At 33.6% G+C, this 21548-nt stretch overlaps 1 long non-coding RNA gene across 2 annotated transcripts in view; it reads left to right on the top strand.

The window, feature by feature from the left end:
• The first annotated feature begins 351 nt into the window (after positions 1-351).
• LOC139076787 (uncharacterized) overlaps positions 352-21548 on the top strand; it is a 159552-nt gene continuing 138355 nt past the window's right edge. The window contains exons 1-2 of one of the 2 annotated variants that reach the window (XR_011528745.1): positions 352-659; positions 7320-7388. This is a non-coding gene — a long non-coding RNA (uncharacterized lncRNA). The remainder of the gene's footprint in view (positions 660-7319; positions 7389-21548) is intronic. The other variant, XR_011528744.1, reaches the window with a different exon arrangement.

Below are 21548 nucleotides of genomic sequence, written 5' to 3' on the forward strand. Positions count from 1 at the left end.
TTGACCCCATGTGAAGCCAATTTGACATAAACTTATTTGGTATCAAAATCTGACCTGGATAGGAGATTACTCATAGTCTTTAATTATGTTACTTTACATGATTATTCTTACAAGATATTTCTCCAGGCGGCACTGGAGAATTAAGTAATACATGCTATATATGCAACAAATTACCTTTTTGAGATGGGAAAAATTGTTTTCCAAGAGACATCTTGCACCAAGGGATTTAGATAAGGAATTATGGACTCAGTAGCTGGATGTAGGTGACCGGTCACAGCCGAGTCAAAACTGTCAGGAACAGTTGTCTGTGCCTTTTGCCTCTCGCCTCTCGGCGCCCAGTTCCTTCCTTTTGATGCATTCTTGCTCTCAGCTTCCCTGAGCGGGAGCTTTTCCCTAGCATGCTGTGAATGGGCAGCAGCTGTGCCATGTTTCTGACTCACTCAGCCCTGGAGGCAGCTGAGAGAGATTTGGGTAGCTGGAGCCCTGGCTGGGCACCACCAGCTTTGAATCCAAACATCCAGTTAGACAAGTAACCGGTGGTCTCAGTGAACTGAACAGACTTTATTGACTTCCATGTGTGCCATGACTTGGGAAATGTTTGGAAGGATTGTTTTGGCTACCCAGTTTCTTCACAACTTCTGCTACTTTTCATGAACCAGGTACGAGCTATTCTCAACAAAGTCTGACGTAATAGACAACTTGCTGAATGTTGAATGTATGAAATGTTACCATTCTTATTAATATACTTGCATTTTTTTTTCGTGGGCGAATAAAGTATTAATTTCAGGAAATCAGAGTATCAGATGTCAGGCTATGGATGGTTTACTGGGAATGCTGAGTCGTCTTAATGTAAACTGATGTATTTCTAAGACTAGAAATCCTAAAGACACGACCCATTTAAGTACAAGAAAGAAAAACGAGTCTAGTATTCTGTTTATTCATAACAAAATCCACTATTAATGATGGAAAAAGTATGGCAGCATAAATTTTAAAAGTCATAAATTATAAAACGGCTTGACAGTTGAAAAACCTCTTAACTCCAGGAATTTGTAATGATCCTTCACAAAAACAGGAATGGGGAAAAAATAATTATATGAGAATAAGAAATGCATGAGAAATGCATCTTATTTTAACTATAAAAACAGACTAAAAAGTTTTATGTATTGATAATTGTTTTAGTTTAAATTGTTAAAAAGATATATTAGGTGGTTCTACACTGAATCAAATGTAGTTAAAAAATGTGCGCGTTGCTGCCCAAATTGTATTTTTACTGTATATGCGAAATACAATAATTTAAAAGAACAAAATGATAACAGTACCTGTAGGCAATGAAATTAGGTTTTAGTGCTAAGAAACTCGTGTTTTGCAGCTATAATATCCTAGGGCTGTATGCTAGACATTTTTCGGAAAATTGAAAAGCTTTGCAGAAATTTTTCTTGTCATGAGGGACAGAATGTAGAGTTTGATTCAGAAAGAAAATCGAGGGGGAAAAGGAAGGATGAGTAGCAAATTTGATCTCACTTCATTGATAATTATGAGAGAAATTATAAGTATTTTCTAAGATAGCTTGTAAATGAGATAATAAAGCATCAAACAAATCATATTATTTATACAGAGCAAATTATCTATCTTATCTACTACAATTTTAAACAATTATGAGTATAATACATCAATGATATATTTTGCCCTCTATCCTTTAATTGATTAATTAAGATATCTGAATCAGATTCAGGTAAGATACTGATATAAAGAGATTGTGTTTGACATTAAGGAGACATAAAATACATGTTAAAATCCATTTCAACATACTGTAAATAAATGAGAAAATGCTGTTAGAGTTAACAGGAGGGATTGGCTTCTGACTGCAGTCATTAGAGAATATTCTGCTTGTGTGTATATGATAGCCTCTGAAGGCTAAATTTCTTAGACAAGTATTTAAGCTTCTCCATTATTTAGTCTCAACCTGCATTTATATCATATAGCATAAGCTTTAACGAAATTCATATAGCCTAAGTTCAAATAGCTAAAGTGCTAAATTCTCATCAGGTATGCTGAGAGAAAAGCATGAAGACTAACTGTGTAGGCAATGAATAGTATTCATCTTAGGGAACACTGATTGGGGGAAATTCATTTGTTAGTAGTAGTTGGAATGAATTGGATGGTGAACGATTGAAGAGAGAAGCAAAGTTTAAGAGCAGAGGCAAGAAAAATAAAGACCTGTAGTGGGAAAGGAGGAAAAGGATAGGGCATCAATATTTTGAAGAAAGTACTCATGCAGCTCCCAGGGGCTGAGAGGGACAAGTTGGAAAAAGAACAGCAAAATCCTCTGTTGTTCCAAGTCTGTGAACAGTTAGAAATAGTTCCATTAAAGAATTAGGGAACTGATCATAGAAACTTTCCTTGAAATATAGGAGAATAAAAGTGTTTTATTCTTTTTTCTCACTTTCTTTAACCTTTCCTTTTTTTCTTGATATAGCATAAAATAAAAACAAAAAAACTAAATTAAAAAAAACCCAAGAACCAAAATAAAGCTTGGTTTTATTCCTGCCAGATATAATGAAATAGGGAGCAAAATGGCAGTGAATGTTAGGGTGCCTGCATATCTCCTGACACTTTATCAGAAAATTGAGCTCTCAAAATGGCAATGGTGCAGCGCAGGTCTATCCCAATGACTTTTTCTTTAGTCATGAGAAGCAGGGACTTGACCAGCATCTCTGTTGAGATTCAGGTTGACAACACAGGCCATAAACACAGAAGTTGTTGAGGGAGAAATCATTCTAATGTGCCGTTTCTAGGGTTTATGAGCCATTCCTGGGAAGAATAAGGGTCCTGGGAGACCTGGAAGACGGTGGAGAGGCCTGTGCGTGTGATCATTAGAACCAGTGATGTAAACAGCGTTTCTATACATCCTATCCACGTTTAAGGCCAAAAATGGAAGGGAAAAACACTCCTAATGTGAAAGAAGCAATAGACTTTGTGAGTGAGTAATAAGAAAAAACAAACCTACCTTGAAATTGGAGACTCCATAACTTAGCTGACCCCCATCCAAACCTCACCTGTACTAGTCATTAGCGTTGCTGTCCAAATATTGCTGGCACAGGATAGAACTGTATTTCTTAACTCTTTATAGTAATTTGGAGCCAAGTGACCTGTTCTGGTCCATGAGTTATGAATGTCACTCATGAAAGATAGTTAAATTTCCACAAGAGACTGCTTGTGGAGTTTTCTTTTTCTCTGCCATAATGCCAGATAATATTCTAGATAGCAGCTGTTCCATCTACCTTGATCCTAGAGTGAGGAGGGTAACAAAATAAAACTGACCTCTAGCTGAGCCGCAATTGTTAGATATCATAACATTAACAACTTTTGTTGTGTAATTTGGGCATTTTTACCATATGATAAATTAGCCTCTTCTACCTGGCACACCACCTCCTCCTCCAAATTCAAATATGAGTAATAACCACAGAAAAGTAAGTATAGTGATTGGAAAGGGGAAAAGAAGAGGAGAAAGAGAACAAAAGAAACGAAGGCAAATAAATGGCACATCTCGTAAAAGGAATAACGGAAGGAAACTGGAGAAAAGTTACAACACATAATTTGCAATTCCACATACACGTAGGGGAAGTATAAATAATATGATCTCTTTAAAAATTTTTTTAAAGTTCAAACTATACATGAATTCAGACATATTATAAGCCAACTAATGGTGATAAAAATAGAAAAAGACAAAAATATGTTAGAAATATAATATTTTAAATATAAAATATTTTAGAAATAGAAAACACAAAAGAGACAAGTGAATCAGGAATATTTGAAAGCAGGAGTCAAAAAACGTTTTCTGTTAAGCGTCAGAAAATTGTCAATCATTTTAACTTTAGCCATTCTGAAGGATATATAGTATTCTCACATTATGCTATAAATTTGTATTTTTTTTGCTGTTACATAAATGTATGGAGCATTGTGTCATAGATTAGTTGAACTTTTATATTGACTTTTGTGAATTTTACATTAAAATACTTTCGCAGTGTTCTTTGGGATCTAGTATTATTTTCTATATTATTATTGTCATATATTTTATATATATAATGTTTATTCCTAGTATGTGACAGACTCTCTCATTTTAAAATTTTAAATAGTATTTTGAAGAGTAAATTTTAAACTGATGGTGTCCAGTGTATCCTTTTTTCCTTTTATGTGTTATTTTATGTCCTATTTAGGAAATCTTGGCCTACTCCAAAGGCTCATAGTCTTTCTTCTGTTTTCTCCCAGAAATTTTATAGTTTTGGATTTTATTTTAGATCCATAATTCATTTTTATTTAATTTTTTTCAGTTTTTGAGTTTATTAATTTTTTCGACTTTATTTTTTAGAGCAGTTTTAGGTTCACAGCAAAATTGAGTGGAAAGTACAGAGATTTCCCACATAGCCCCTGCCTCCACATATGCACAGCTTTCCCTACTATCAAAATCCAGACAGAAAAAAAAGGTGCATTTGTTACAACCAATGAACTAATCAATCAATCAGTGACACATCATTATCACCTAAAGTCCAGAGTTAACTTTAAAGTTTAATCTTAGCACATTCTATGGGTTTTAACAAATGTATAATGACATATATCAACCATTGTATTATCAGCTGGAGTAGCTTCGCTGCTCTGAAAATCCTCTGTGCTCTGCCTGTTCATCCTTCCCCACCTCCTAACCCCTGGCAAATACTGATATTCGTACTTGGTCCATAGTTTTGCCTTTTCCATAACCTCATGTAGTTGGTATCGTACAATCTGTGCCCTTTCTAGTTGGCTTCTTTCACTCAGTAATGTGCACTTAAATTGCCTCCATGTCTTTTCCTGGCTCAATAGCTCACTTGTTTTTAGCATTGAATGATATTCCATTATCTGGCTATACCATGGTTTATGTATCCATTCACCTACTGAAGGACACCTTAGTTGCTTCCAGATTTTGGCAATTATGAATAAAGCTGCTATAAACACTCCTGTGCAGGTTTTTATGTGGATGTTAAGTTTTCACTTCATTTGGGTAAACACCAAAGAGCATGATCACTGGGTCTTATGGTCATTTTTATTTTCTAAACAATTTTATAGTGGTGTGAATTAAATACCATAAAATTTGACCATTGTAGGTATATATTTCAAAGAATTTTAGTAAATTTATAAGGCTGTAAAATTGTCATCCCAATAGACTTTTAGAACATTTCCACCACAGCAAAATTTTCTTCTTTCAACTCCCAACTGCTGGCTTTGTCTGTACTGATTTGCCTTTTCTGGAAATTTTATACAAATTAAATCCTTCAACATGTGGTCTTTTATGTCTGGCTTCTTTCATGACATATTTGCTTTTTTTAAAATGTTTTAAGGTACGCTTTTCTGGTGAGGAGGATTGGCCCTGAGCAAACATCTGTTTTTTGGTTTTTCTCCCAAAAGTCCCAATACATAGTTGTATATCCCAGTTGCAGGTTCTTCTAGTTCTTCTATGTGGGATGCTGCCACACCATAGCTTGATGAGCGATGGGTAGGTCTGCATCCAGGATCTGAATCGGCAAACCCCAGACCGCCAAAGTGAAACGTGTGAACTTAACCACTTGGCCACAGGGCCAGGCCCTGACATGTTGTTTTTGAGGTTCATCCATGTTATCAGATATTGCAGTGACTAATTCCTTTTCACTGCTATTATTCCGTTGTATGGATATGTCACATTTTGTTTATCCATTTAGTAGTTGATAGACACTTGTATTGTTTTATCTTGGGGCTATTATGAGTAACACTGCTGTGAATATCCACACACTAGTCTTGTAAACAAATGTTTTCTATTCTGAGTCTATAATCCATTATTAGTTATTTTTTGTCTATGATGTGAGGTAGGTGTTATAGTTTATTCTCCTCCCTATGGATTTTAGTTGGTCCAGCACCGTTTGTGTAAAGATTATCCTTTCCAAATAGAATTACTTGGCCTCTTTGTCACAACCTTATCACAACTGATAACACATATTTGAGTCTATTTCTGGCCTCCCTATTGGGCCCCATTGATATAGTCTGTATTATGCCAATGACACAGTTTATTAATTACCGTAGTTTTATGATACATCTTGATATTAGGTATATAAGCACTCCCATTGTAAGCTTCTTTTGTAAAATAGTTTTGACTATTCTGTATAAATTGCTTGTCCCTATATATTATGATTTAAGTTTGTAAATCTCTTCTGGAAAAAAGTCTACTGAGATTTTAATTGGAATTAGGTTGTATCTACAGATCAATTTGGAGCAAATTAACGTCTTAATAGTATTGAATCTTTCCAGTCCACTGGCATAGAATATCTCTCAATTATTTAATTTTCCCCAGCAGTGTTTCATAGTATTCACTGTATAATTCACATATTTTGTTTAATTTATCCTTAACTATTTTTGGTTTTGGATGCTATTTTACTGGCATTTTATCTCAATGTTCAATTGTTTACTAGTATATAGGAATTTTATTGATTTTTTAATAACTACTATGTATTACCACCTTTCTTACATCAATTATTAGTTCTAATACCTGTTTTGTGGATTCCTTAGAATTTTCTCTGCAAACAGTTATGTCCTACATGAGTGAAGTCAGTTTTGCTTATTATTTTCCAGTCGGATTGAGTTTTATTTCTTTGTCTTGCCTTACTGCAAAGGCTAGAAACTACAGTGCAACGTTAGCAGAAGTGCTGATCTTAGGGAAAAAGCATTCAGAATTTTACTGTTAGGTATAAGGTAAGCTCTGTTTTCTGAAGAGCTTAATTAAAAGTTTCTATATTCCTGAGTGTTTATCTTATAAATGAGTGTCAAATTTTGTTAAATGTTTTCCATATATTGAGATGGTCATTTTTTCTGTTTTATTATGCTCATGTGTTAAATTCCGTTGCTTGATTGTTAAAATTAACTTGTTATTTTAGAATAAATTTTTTACAGAAAATCTGTGAAGACAGATAGTGCAGAGATTTCTCACGTACCTCATACTGAGTTTCCCTATTGTTAACATCTTATGTTTCTGTAGAGCATTTGTCACTATTAAGGAACCAATAGTGACACATTATTATTGACTAAGGTCTATGTTTTATTCAGATTTAATTCTTATTAACTAACGTCCTTTTTCTGTTCCAAGATTCAGTCTAGGATACCCCATTACACTGAATCCTCATATTCCCTTAAATCCTCTTGGCTGTGACAGTTTCTCAAACTTTCCTTATTTGGATGACCTTGAAGCTTGAGGAGTATTAGTCAGGTATTTTGGAGAATGTTCCTCAGTTGGCATTTGTCTTATATTTTTCTCATGTTAGATGGAGTTATGGATGTTTGAGTGGAAGACCACAGAGGTAAAGTGCCATTTTCATCACATAATATCAAAGGTAAATACTGCCCACTCGTGTTGTCATTGTTCACATGGAGCTTGCTCACCCAGCTAAGGTAGTGCTTGTCAAGATTCTCCACTGGAAATTTACTATTTTTTTCCTACCTTTTTGCTACCTTTCTGCTATTTTTTCTACCATATTGTGCTTTTTGAAAAGAAGTCACTATACATGGTCTGCTCTTAAGGAATAGGAAGTTATGCTCCACCGCCTTCAGGGTGGAGTAACTATAGATTATTTGGGCTCTTTTGTATAGGAGATTTATCTTTTCCTCAAGTTATTTATTTATTTATTTATATTAGGATGTACACATAAGTATTTATTTTATACCATTTTTCACTAGTGCTTTGTAACTTTCCACATATAGATCTTGTAGATTTTATTAGACGTATTGCTAATGATTTCATTTTTATTTTTGTTCTGGTAATTGTATTTTTTTTTAGTTTCAAATTTCAATTATTCATTGCTGGTATATAAGAAAACATTGATTATTGTCTTCTGATCTTATGTCCTGCGTCCTTGCTCTACTCATTTATTGTTTCAGGAGACTGTTATTATTATTATTTATTTTTATTTTTTTAGGTTCTTTGGGGTCTACCAGATGTACAATTATGTCATTTGTGAATAAGGCCTTTTTTCTTTCTTCCCTCTAATGAGTATACCTTTTATTGTCTTGTTGTATTAGTTAGGACTTCTAATGTGGTGTTGAATAGAAGTGATGAGAAAGAGCATCCTTGCCTGCATACTTGTCTTAGGGAGAAAGCGTCCAGTCTCTCACCATTATGTAGATGTTAGCTCTAGATTTTCTGTAGCTGCTCTTTATCAAGTTGGGAAAGTTCTTTATTCCTAGTTTATTGAGGTTTTACCATGAAGAGGTGTTGGATTTTGTCAAATGCCTGTTCTGTATCAATTTATATAATCATATAATTTTTCTTCTTTAACCTGTTGGTGCAGTGGATTACACCGATTGATTTTCAGATTGAAATCTCCTTGCATATTTTGAAAAAATTCTGCTCAGTTTTTGTGTAAGTTGTTTTATATATGGTTGTATTCAATTTGCTAATATTTGGTTGAGGATTATTACATCAATATATAAAAGAGATATTTGTCTGTAATTTTCTTGTAATGTCTTTATCTGCTTTTTAAATTAGGCTTATGCTGTCCTCATAAAATGACTTAGGAAATGGTCCCTCTGTTTCGATTTTCTGGAAGAATTTGGGGGGATAGGCATTATTTCTTCTTTGAATGTTTAATAGAAATGTATATATGTATTCATTTATATATAAATATGTATATACATAGAATGTTGAATTTAATTTACTAATATTTTGTTCATGACTTTTGTGTTTATATTACTAAGGGATATTGGTTTGTAATTTCAATTTCTTGTAATGTTTTTGTTTTGGCAATGCTGGCCTTATTAGCATAATACTGAATTCATAAAATTACTTATGTATTATTCCTCTTGTTCTATTTTCTTTTCTTTTTTTTCAATTTTTATTTTTTTCGGATGTACATCATATTTCGAATTCTGTATACATTACATCATGTTCACCACCCGAACACTAATTATAGTGCATCCCCTCACATGTGACCCTAATCACCCCTTTTGCCCTCCCCCCTCCCCCCTTCCCCGATGGTAACCACCAGTCCAATCTCCAAAGCTACGTGTGTGTGTTTTTTTGTCGTTTTTATCTTCTACTTATGAGTGAGATCATATGGTATTTGACTTTCTCCCTCTGACTTATTTCACTCAGCATAATACCCTCAAGGTCCAACCATGTTGTCACAAATGGCTGGATTTCGTCATTTCTTATGGCTGAGTAGTAGTCCATCGTGTACAAATACCACATCTTCTTTATCCATTCGTCCCTTGATGGGCACCTAGGTTGCTTCCAAGTCTTGGCTATTGTGTATAATGCCGCAGTGAACATAGGGGTGCAAGTATCTTTATGCCTTTGTGTTTTCAAGTTCTTTGGATAAATAGCCAGCAGTGGAATAGCTGGATCATATGGTAGATCTATCCTTACTTTTCTGAGGATACTCCAAACTGCTTTCCATAGTGGCTGCACCAGTTTGCACTGCCACCAGCAGTGAACAAGGGTTCCCTTCTCTCCACACCCTCTCCAACATTTGTTGTTTCCTGTCTTGTTAATTATAGCCATTCTGACCGGAGTGAGGTGATACCTCACTGTAGTTTTGATTTGCATTTCCCTGATAGCTAATGATGTTGAGCATCTTTTCATATGCCTGTTGGCCATCCGTATATCTTCTTTGGAGAAATCTCTGTTCAGATCTTTTGTCCATTTTCTAATTGGATTGTTGGTTTTTTTGTTGTTGAGCTGTATGAATTCTTTGTATATTTTGGATATTAACCCCTTATCTGATATGTGGTTTGCAAATATCTTCTCCCAATTGTTAGGTTGTCTTTTTGTTTTGCTGATGGTTTCCTTTGCTGTGCAGAAACTTTTTAGTTTGATGTAGTCCCATTTGTTCATTTTTTCTTTTGTTTCCCTTGCCCAGTCAGACATGGGATTTGAAAATATGCTGCTCAGACCAATGTCATAGAGTGTACTGCCTATGTTTTCTTCTAGAAGTCTCATGGTGTCTGGTCTTACATTCAAGTCTTTAATCCATTTTGAGTTGATTTTTGTGCATGGTGTAAGGGAATGGTCTACTTTCATTCTTTTGCGTGTGGCTGTCCAGTTTTCCCAACACCATTTGTTGAAGAGACTCTCCTTCCTCCATCGTATGCTCTTGGCTCCCTTGTCGAATATTAGCTGTCCATACACGTGTGGGTTTACTTCTGGGTTCTCAATTCTGTTCCATTGATCCGTGTGTCTGTTTTTGTGCCAGTACCATGCTGTTTTGGTTACTATGGCTTTGTAGTATAATTTGAAATCAGGGAGTGTGATACCTCCAGCTTTGTTCTTTTTTCTCTGGAATCCTTTGGCTATTCATTTTCTAAAAGAGCTTGTGTAAGATCATTATTATATCTTCTTTAAAAATTTGATTGATTATACCAGTGAAGCTATTTGAGTCTGGAGTTTTCTTTTCTCATAACATTTCAATTACATGTTCAATATCTTTATATGCTATAGGGTTATCGATGACTTCAGTTGCTTTTTGTGTCTGTTTTTGTAATTTGGGTCTTAAAAGAATCTGTCCAGGGGTCAGCCCAGTGGTGTAGTGGTTAAGTTCATGTACTCCACTTCAGTGGCCCAGGGTTTGTTGGTTTAGATCCTGGGCATGGACCTAGCACCACTTGTCAAGCCATGTTGTGGAGGATCCCACGTGTAATAGAGGAAGATTGGCACAGATGTTAGCTCAGCAACAATTTTCTTCAAGCACAAAGAGGAAGATTGGCAACAGATGTTAGCTCAGGCCAATCTTCCTCACAAAGAAAAAAAAGGAAAACAAATCTATCCATTTCTTCAAAGTTATTAAACATATCAACCTAAATTTGTTTCACAATAATCCCTTAAGGTCTTTTACATATCTGAGCAGGGATGTGACCCTTTTCTCTTCTGATACTGGAGATTTTAATCTTTCTTCTTCTACTTTCTTTTTTTCTTTCTTGTGTTAGCTAGAGGTTTATCAGTTTTACTAACGCATTTTCAATCAGCCTTTGGCTTTATTTGATTTTCTCTATTGTTTCTCCAGTTTCTATTCCAGTGATTTTCTGCTATTCATTATTTCCTTCTTTCAACTTAATTGGGCTTACTTTGCTCTTATTTTACTATATTCTTAAGTGGAAGCTTAGATAATTGATTTTATAGTTTATTTTTTCTCAACAAAGGATTTGAAGGTATTAATTGTCTTATAAGCACTGCTTTAGCTGTAAACCACAAATTTTGATATATTGTATCTTAATTTTCATTCAGATCAATATATTCTTTGATTTGTCTGTGATTCTTCATTGTTCCATGTGTTATTTAGAAGTTTAATTTCTAAACATTTTGATATTCTCCACATATTTTTCTGTAATTTCTATTTGCTTTGTAGTTAGAGAATATTTATAAACTTATGGAGACATTTCTATAATCCAACAAATAGTCTATTTTAGTGAATATTTCAGGTTCACTAGAAAAGAATTTCTGTTCTGAAATTGATGGGTGTAATATTCCATGATGCAAATTAGATCAAGTTAGTTGAGAGGATTATTTATATATTCTATATCTTTATCAATTTTCTGTTTATTTGTTTACCTCTAGATTAACCCTTACCCCAAGAATAGTTTGCCCCACTCCTATGTGTAGTCTTTCTCAGGTATCTATTCAACAGACCATCATTCAACAAGACCTCTTTATTCTGGCGGATAAGAAATTGAATGTTTCTTGGCCTTTTTGAGCTCTGAGAATTGTTTGGCTTACAGCTTCCACATAACTGTATTTCCTTAAAAAAGTTTTTCTTTGCTTAGCCTTGTAGAGTTCATTCTATGTATGCAAAGATTCTTCTTCAGCCACTGACTCAAAGGGACAACTATATGGATTTTTGGAGCTTTCTCTGCATGGCTTCCTCTGCTTCAGCATGGGGAAAATTACACACACGCAGTCTCTCCAAGCTCTAAATGATGCCTTCTCAACCTGAAGGATGGTCTCTGTTAAGTCATTCCCACCCAGTGCTGCACTTTGCAATTGGCTCTATCCAGAAAGCCATTGCAATTAAAAGGCTTCCTCTTTTATCATTTGCTTCCCTTCCTCTCAGTGACCATAGTCCTGTGCTGCTTGTGATTCACTGCCTAAAATAGATATTTTTTATATTTTGTTCAGCTTTATCATTGTTTTCAGATAGAAAGTCTTGATTTTTCTACTCTCTCTTATCTGGAAGAAGTTCTGTAATGACTTATTCAACATCCATTTTCTGTGCTAAACTGATGCAGTCTATGCCCTCATGCATTTAATTATCTTCTTTCATTTTTATATCTCTACATAACAATTTTTGGGATAGAGTCTATTGCTTAATTAATTGTTGAATTGTGTTAGAAAATAATCCTACGCTAATTAAGGAAAGCATAAACAAGGATATTGATGTTGGATGTTCTCTTGAATACTTTCCATAATTTTGCTAAACAGGAGACAAAAAAATCATATGCTAAATATAGTGGTGGTGAGCAGAGATTTTTATTTAGTTGAGTGTTTAAATAAATAAGAAGTGGTTTAAGGCAACTTCTTGTTCTATGATTGGGCATTGATGGTGTATATAGATGAGAAGGTCAAAAAAGCAGAGATTTTAGGATATGATATATATATCATTAAAATAGCTGAGCAGAGTCATTCTAGGGCATATAGGGAGACAAAGCGAAGGGAATGACGTATAGCGGTATGTAATAAACTACAGTTATTCAGTCAGGAATTCTCATGTATTTTTGTCTTTCAGTTTCAATTGTGGGATTAATTCAGCGAGAAACAAGAATTGGTGTACTTAACTAAAAGTCACTGTGGCATTTTGAAGGGAAATTGAGATAGGAGAAATTACCCAATAACTGCAGTGTTTGGAAGGTCTGAGAGACATCTTTAAGAAGACCCTCTTATTGTAGGGTACATGAAAGATGAAAGATCAAACTTGCTTCAGTGTAATGGAAGTAGAAGATGAACAAAATTAAGAGTAATAATCCAAATACATCTCTACTAGCCACAAAGTGATATTTGTCTTTTCCCCACCATAAATACTTGCAGCTCTCTTAAACATTCTCTAAATATAAAGGGGAAATGTTCAGATTAAGGAGATCATATATTATTGTTTGCATAGTTAATTGATTTCATGATGGCTGACTCAGCTTATCTGCCCACAGTGCACCCTGTTAATTATGATGTTAAAAAACCCTTGAGACTGTCAATAACAATAATATATTATATATATATTTTGACTTTTCATGTTTGATGATTGAATGAAATGATAAATAGGTGTAGAAGTATCTAAAAGCATCTCAGCTGGGAGCTAATTTGAATACTGAGGTATGGTATAGATTTTAATTTCCTCATTTCTCCCAATGGAGTCTAAACCTATAATGACTCTTAAATTGTGTAAATTATATTTTTCTCCCTTGTATATATTTCATAGACTATACTATAATTATTCACTCATTTATTAAAATACCAAGATTATACTGATTTAGGTTTAAATAAACTCCGAAGTCCTCAAGACAGCAGTTTTGTCTGAACAATATTTGTTTCTTAGACAATTAGCACTGTGACTGACAGGAAGTTTGTTTTAAATAAGTATTTGTTGGATTAATGAATATACCTATGAAGTAGTTAATAAATTAATTGATAAATAGACTTTTATTGAGTGCTTTAAATGCACCAGACATGTAATCAAATGCAATTCAACAAATATTTGTTGATAATGTTTATGCTACAGACACTGTGCAAGGTATTGTGGTTGGCAACATTCTGGTAACCAGAAGAGGTGACAGAATTTCAAGATTTGTATTCAAATAAATAAGGGTCATTTCATCCAACAAACCAAAATGTGTTCTTGCTAGATTAAAGAAACATAGAAAAGTAATTCGAATGGAAAAAATTAATGAAGTTTTATTAAATTTTTGGACTCAAAAATACCTTGAGCATAAACAAAATAGGATTCTTTAAGGAAAAAATAAGTTGATTTGAAACTAAACATGATTTTAAAAACTGTACATTGAAAAATAAAATAAACAAAAGAGTAGGGCAAGTTTCCAGCCAGTATAATAAAGATCTAGAGTCATTGATAAATAATTCGGTCATACAAATTGATGCGAAATACACTAAAACATGGACAGACACGTTTTCAAATACCATGAATATGAAATTAAAGCAAAAATGAAACCAGTAAATAAACATGTGGAAAAGTTTCAACCTAAAATCAAATATGTAAATTAAAATAATAACATTATTTTTAACACCAGCAAAATTTGGGAGGAGAAAGCTCTTAAGTGCCTAATGTTGCCAAAAGTGTGAAAAAATCTGTAACATTTATGATGCTGATGGTATTATAAATTACTATACTTTCTAAAGAAATTTTGCATTTCAAGCAAAAAAGGTGTATATCATATGATTCTCTAACACCACTTATGGAGATTTTATTAGAAAATAAATTATACTTTATAATTCATTATAAATTTATTATTTATAATTATTTATAATTATAGTAAATTAGAAAAGCCAATGTGATTGGGAAGGTTAGAAGGATTAAAGAAATCATGTTAAGCTAAATGAGGAACTATTTAGTAGCTCATATATCATAGTGTTAAGAACTTAAACTTCAGCATCAGATTCTCTTCATTTGAATCACAGATGAAACATAACTATCAGTCTGACTTTATATTTTCTTTTGAAAACTTCTGTGCCTCAGTTTATTCATTTGTGAAATTTGGATACATATAGTTGAATATATATTTGTATTGTAGATATACATATACTTGTACATATATTTGCCCACATAGTTGTGTAAATTTATGGCTTGCAAGGTGGAGTCTCTTTGAACTAACTCCCATAACATTTCAATCAATAAACACCTTTTGTGCTTTTACTCTATGCCAGATGCTCTGGATTCAAAGATGAATAAGAGACTGTCCTTTTCCTTAAGGGAAAGACTATTTGACAGCACACATTCAATGAAGAGGCACATTTCTATCAAAAGGATTTGGTAGAAGAGGAGTAAGGGAGGGGGCCAATTTTATTTGAGATGTTATTGCTTTTCTATCAATATGGAGGCTTTTTTGTCCCTTGACCTATGTAAAACTTAGTTTTCAAATCCTGCTAAAAGAATATCTATTCTTAATTAGTTTACGAGTTATGGTAGATTATCCACTGAAAGATTAATTACATGCTTTCCAGTGAAGTATTATAAACCATAAGTTTAAAGTTGGACCAGATGCATTTCAGCCCTGAAAACTCATTAACCATCTGACCATGTTGCACATATGGTAACAAAGTGAAGAATGTATCCAGTCAAACAGACATAAACACTTCTTCATCATTATAGGACAACTGCCTCTTAAAGTATGCCAGTAATCTCTCTATTTCTCATACCTACAAATGTCTGGTTTAGAAACAGAGAAGCTAGTAAGAGAGGTTTCAGAGGATGAATTGGTCAACCCACAGTAAGTACGTAGAAACAGAGACTGCTGCTCTCTGGTCTTCTGTTGTTGGAAAATTCAGCATTTATCTCAAGCTTATAATGAGTTTGAGATTGGAAATGTGAAACTCCATGTTGGGAGAGGACATTTTCTCTATTGGGGAAATCACCTGCACTGATTTCATTGGCCAAAATATTTTAACACCTAAATGATGTAGCTATTGGTTTATCGGAGAGGGACTGCCTCTACATCTTAGGCAGCTATCAAGCTTCAGGCATATCCCAGGTCTCCTTGACAATTCATGTTCTCCACACAATAGGACCACTAACAAAGTAAACATTTGTGTAGCTCTTCCTCTGTTAGACGATGGCAGCTAGCCCTAGCAGCCTGAACCAGGTGATAAATGCGGTGGTTTCAGATGGAAGTATTTAATAACCTCACCTATAAAGCCAGATATATTGTGTCTGTCCATAAATATACCAGTCAAAATAGCTGCGTTTCGGTTTTTCCATTGATTTTTTTCTTTTTGCCAAATGTCTTAATTTAATAGGTATTTACACGTGCATAACAAACATTAGTATTACATGTGATCTATATTTTGATGAAAATTATTAATCAAAAAAAGTTTATAAAGGAAAAGAATCTGTTCATCTCTTTCTTTGAATGTGGATAATCCTTTTGAATTCTTTAACAATCACCAGCTTACAATTTTATAATGTTGCAATATGTCCATATTGGCAAAGGAGAATTCTACCTTATAATACGATTCTTGAAATGCATCTGTTTCTTCAACGAATTTTCAGTTTTAATGAAAAGAAGTGATGGTGAGGGAACTGTCTTTTAGTTTGAGTAGACAGTTTTGTATGTGTTTACAGGTACAGATGGACCTACAACAATGGGTAAGATCTATCAAGTCGATAACATTATTTTCCTCTTGATGTATGAAAAAATAAATGACAATTTAACTTATTATTTCTTCTACTTTTGAACTGTAATGAATAGAACTGATGATAATTACCAAATTTCTAAATATATACACTAACTTGCTTGCATGATTTTAAAAAACAACCTGAGTTATTATCTTTCTTTATGGGTATTTTTAGAATAACATTTATTTGCTGATTGTGGGTGTTTATTTTCATGCAAGAACTTTAAAGAGTGTGTGAGCGCTGCTGTTAAAATAAAATGTTTGAGAGGAAAGGGATAATATAGTCTGCTATAAAATGCACGAGGATAACCATAACCTTTTATTCATTAAATATGTTATTACTACTTTTTCTTTGTATTCATTTCCGTTGTCATCTCTTGATTAAGTTAGTAATAAAAGGTTAAAGTTTACCAAAAATTTGTAGACTGAAGGAAAACAGTGATAGGGATTGGGCGAGGCATGTAGCATAATATAATTTAATCATGTAATTATTTTAAGTACATTTTGAGCAGATATTGTCTTCATGTCACAGACAACATATTTAAAGGTTCATATAACATAGACCTGATCATGTACATGAATGAAGCTCTCGTCTGGACAGGTGGTACATCTTTAATTAAATGAAAAAAGAACTAGGGCTTATAGTGGTAAATAAATTACTAAAGAAAGGAAATCTTTCTGGCTCTAAGGGTACTGAGGTTGTACAGAAGCAACAAAGACCCACAATTTGATGTTTCTATTTTAAATTTCAGTATGAGTTTAAATATTGCTGCTGACTCAACAGTGTTCATTTTTATCTCTATCTCATTCTTTAAATAGTATCATGTACCAATTATCAGTTATAAAATAAATAAATAAAAATGGAAGAACGAAAAAGTTAGGGTAAAAGAAAATTAAAAAATAAAATCACAGCGGCCCGGCCTGATGGCGCAGCAGTTAAGTGCGCATGTTCCGATTCAGCGGCCTGGGGTTCACCAGTTTGGATCCCGGGTGCAGACATGGCACCGCTTGGTAAGCCATGCTGTGGTAGGTGTTCCACATATAAAGTAGAGGAAGATGGGCATGGATGTTAGCTCAGGGCCAGCCTTCCTCAGTGAAAAGAGGAGGATTGGCAGTAGTTAGCTCAGGGCTAATCTTCCTCAAAAAAAATATATTTAAAAAAACAAAACTACAGTAATTTAAGTACTGTAACACATTCAATAATATTCCATACATTTAGCCCAAGGGCTGCAAATCTGACCACAGGCATCCTTGTGGCCAACATGTGGGGGAAATACAGTTATTTTACCAAAATTTTTTCTAAAGAAATCAAAACAATTGCTCAGCATAATAATATTATAAAGAGACATAGGCTATGGAAAATTGGGATGAAAAATAATAAATCAATTAATGAAACCTCAGAAAGCACCACAGATTCTGTTTGCAATAATGGATATTCCTAAAATCACTTAGTACAATGATTTGTTCAGAGGAAATAAAACTGTTTAAAAATTAATACAGGATAAGAAAATATCTTCTAAAAAACTTGATCATGAATTTTGAGGACCATAGTTATCTCATTTTATCCCTTTATAGCCTGTAGCTTACTTATATATTTTATTAAAAAATTTTAAATGCAGCTGAATTAACTGTGATATCTACAAAGAATATTCATCTGGTAATCTGAGATGTTAGCATATTATCTAGTGTTTCATCTCTCAATATAATTTGCACTAGTATGGAGACTGTGTATAAAAATATGCCATGGAAAAGTCATCATTTGCTTCTAATGTACTATGTTATGTTATACTGAAGGAACATTTTTAATTGAGATCTTCATGCCAGAAGCTACAGATTAGGGCTCTTTTGATGCTGAAATGGAAAAGTAGGTATAAACCAGAAGATAAATAGAGAGGACAAGTAAATGCATGAAGTACCTACTGTGTATCTGACAGTGTGCTAGCATGTTCATGTTGATTTTCTCATTTGATTCTTAAGTCAAATCTACAAATTTGCTATTTTTATCCTTATTTCATATGAGGACATAGCAATTCAGGTGGATTGGTTTTCTTGCCAAATGTTACACAACACTGATCAGGTGGAAAAACCCGGGTCATTTGGCTCCCAGGCCTATGTTTGTACTACAGCTCTCCTTTCACATCCACAACTTTCAAAACATCCTCACCTATATTTCAGTAGGATCACATTTTAACCTACAAGTCCACAAAAATTTAAGTAAGAAACTGATCCATTCAGATATATAAATAACAAATATATATATGATAGGAGGCTAACTCAACACATATTATTGTTTGCTCAACCCTAGTTTAAGTAAGTTGCCTGGATGCTGAGATGTCTCACTATGAGTTGATGCTTTATTGCATAGTGTTTGGTATCAAAAACGTAGGTATCTTGTGAAGATGTGGAGAAATTGGATCTCATGTGCACTGTTGAATGGGACTGCAGAATGGTGCAACTGCTATGGAGAAGAGTATGGAGGTTCCTCAAAAAATTAAAAATGGAGCTCCCATATGATCCAGAAATCCCACTTCTGGATATATATCAGAATATAAATAAGGAGGAAAGGGTCTCAAAGCATTGAAAGCAGGGTTTCAAAGAGATATTTGCACACCCATGTTCATAGCAGCATGATTCACAATAGCCAAGAGATGGAAGCAAATTGTCCATTGACAGATGAATAGATACAGAAAAAGTGGTAAGCACATATAATGTAATATTATTCAGACCTAGAAAGGAAGGAAATTCTGTTACATGCTACAACATGTATGAACCTTGAAGGCATTATACTAAGTGGAACAAACCAGTCACAAAAAAGACAAATCCTGTATGATTTCACTTATATGAATTACCTAAAGTAGTCGAATTCATAGAAAGAGAAAGCTGCATGGCGGTTATCAGAGGCTGAGAGGAGGGAAAAATGGGGAGTTGTTTAATGGGTTTAGAGTTTCAGTTTTGAGAAAGAAAAAAGCTCGGGGAACTGTTGCACAGCAATGTAAACATTCTTAATGCTACTGACCGTACACTTCAAAGTGCTTTAGATAGTAAGTTTTATGCTGTGTGCTTTTCGCCACAATTAAACAAACAAATGAACACATGTGTCTTATAAGACATAAAAGAGGAAACTTGTATCATTGGAATTAGGACATCCTGTATAATATTAAATGGCCTGCATTTATCATTGGCTTCTTAGAAATGGTGAATACATTTCTTTGATAGTCTATATGGAACCCTCAATCCTTTGCTAAGATCCTGTCAACTTCCCTTGGGTTGACATCCAGTCTTTGTGGATATGTTACTCTATAGTCTGTGAAGTATTTCAGCCTTGTTACCACCTGTTCATTGTAAACTTCTGGCTACATCCAGCAGTGTCATTCCCACTTTTCTATTTTGACCCCATTTATAATGGTAAATGTGCACATGGGTGTTATATGATTGTTAAGAGTAGTTAAAGGAAAAAAAAGTATACAGTAGCCTGATCAAAATAACTGTGATATTATCTGAGATAAAATGCTGTTCTCTTCATTAAAAACTATTATCTGAATTTTAGATTCCATAAGAAATCCCATCATGCTTGATGTAAAAAACTGTAATTTAGCTTTCTACTCTATTATACACTGAGCTCTGCTACCAAAACCTTACTTTATTAGTTATTTCAAAAAAAAAACCTTTATGAAATACAATAGTTAACAGAGGTGCTAATACAGTTTAAATTATATCATGTATTCAAAGTTCATTCTTTCATTTCTCTATTAAGAAACTTCAAATTGATTTAATTTTATTGAATTGAGTATTCTAATGGCTTAGTATCACTATAGATATATATTTATTTAGCTAGGTCTTTTCTCCATGTTTCTGAACTCCTTCATTCTTTTAAAATTCTATTCAATTTTATTTGCACAAAAATATGCTTTTCTTTTTCTGTTATTCAGTTTTTATCCTTTTTAAAAATAATTCCTTAGTGGATTTATCTTTGTTTTTAAGTACTTTATTGTTACGGATGATTCATATTGTCCTTCTTGAAATATCTTACACTAATCAGAGGCAATATTTCTCCAGTTTTAACCTTCTTACCTAATCGGTTTAACCTCTTTTCAGGAATAAAACTCAGTTTGGGATCTTCCTACATATGCTGTTAATTGCTTTCAAAAATTTATGGTTATCTAAAATCCCCAAGCTTATTCATTTCCCTTAGCTATTAAAATGGCATCAAGTCTGGATCATGACCATTAGCTAAGCAGGTATTATTCTGTATATTTTTAGCATTGTAAAAGTAGGCAAATAATATTATTTGATTCTCCAAATATGTTCTTTCTACCTTAAGAAGTTCACTTTAGATGCCTTTTACATTTACAACATAGGATAACTTTTAAATGGATCACACAAATTCCTTGATGAATTACTGCACTTTTTTTGCAAGTAGGGGGGTAACTAACTCGCATGAAGAGTGAAAAGGTATTTCTTCTCAGCATACATCTTCTGTTTCAAGACAGTTACATGATTTAAACATTTCCCAAGATTGCCATAGTTAGCCTTTTTACAAGCTGCAGCAAATTCTCTAAGTATATATTTCCATCAATATGACTCTGTAGATTTGCCACATTACTCTTTATTTAAAAAGTAAATTCATAATCATTTGATTTGAATTTTAGTACTTCTTTACCATAACTTCGATTGGAATAGAGAAATTGAAAATGTAATTTTCTACAAGAAGAACAAAAATTAAACTAAGAAAATTTGGCAACAGATGCTTCAAGAACTTCTTCACTTGGGGGTACATATGTTTGCTTTATTAATCCTGTGCTGCTTGAAAATGCAACTTTTAAAAATCCCTCTAGAAATAGCTCAACACAAAGAAAGCACCAAAAAAAAAAAAAAAAAAACCAAAAAACACCAAACCAACCAACCCACCAAATACAAAGAGTGGTCATTAAGGATATTTCCCCAGTGATACCCTGAATTATTGGTGCAGTGTTCACACGGATGAGTTTCCATTTTCTCTTGTCTCCTGTTTGTCAATGACATTTTGCATCATTCTTCTGTGGCTTCTTTCTTCTTTACTTATTTTTATAAATCCTTTTTTACCAGTCTGCCTACCTACTTCAATTACTCCATATTTATTATTTGATTAACAGACCACTATTTCTTCAGAATGAAAAGAGTATGGGAATTC

This window comes from Equus przewalskii, chromosome 17 (genome assembly GCF_037783145.1).
Source record: "Equus przewalskii isolate Varuska chromosome 17, EquPr2, whole genome shotgun sequence".
In the NCBI taxonomy this organism is placed as follows: Eukaryota; Metazoa; Chordata; class Mammalia; order Perissodactyla; family Equidae; genus Equus; species Equus przewalskii.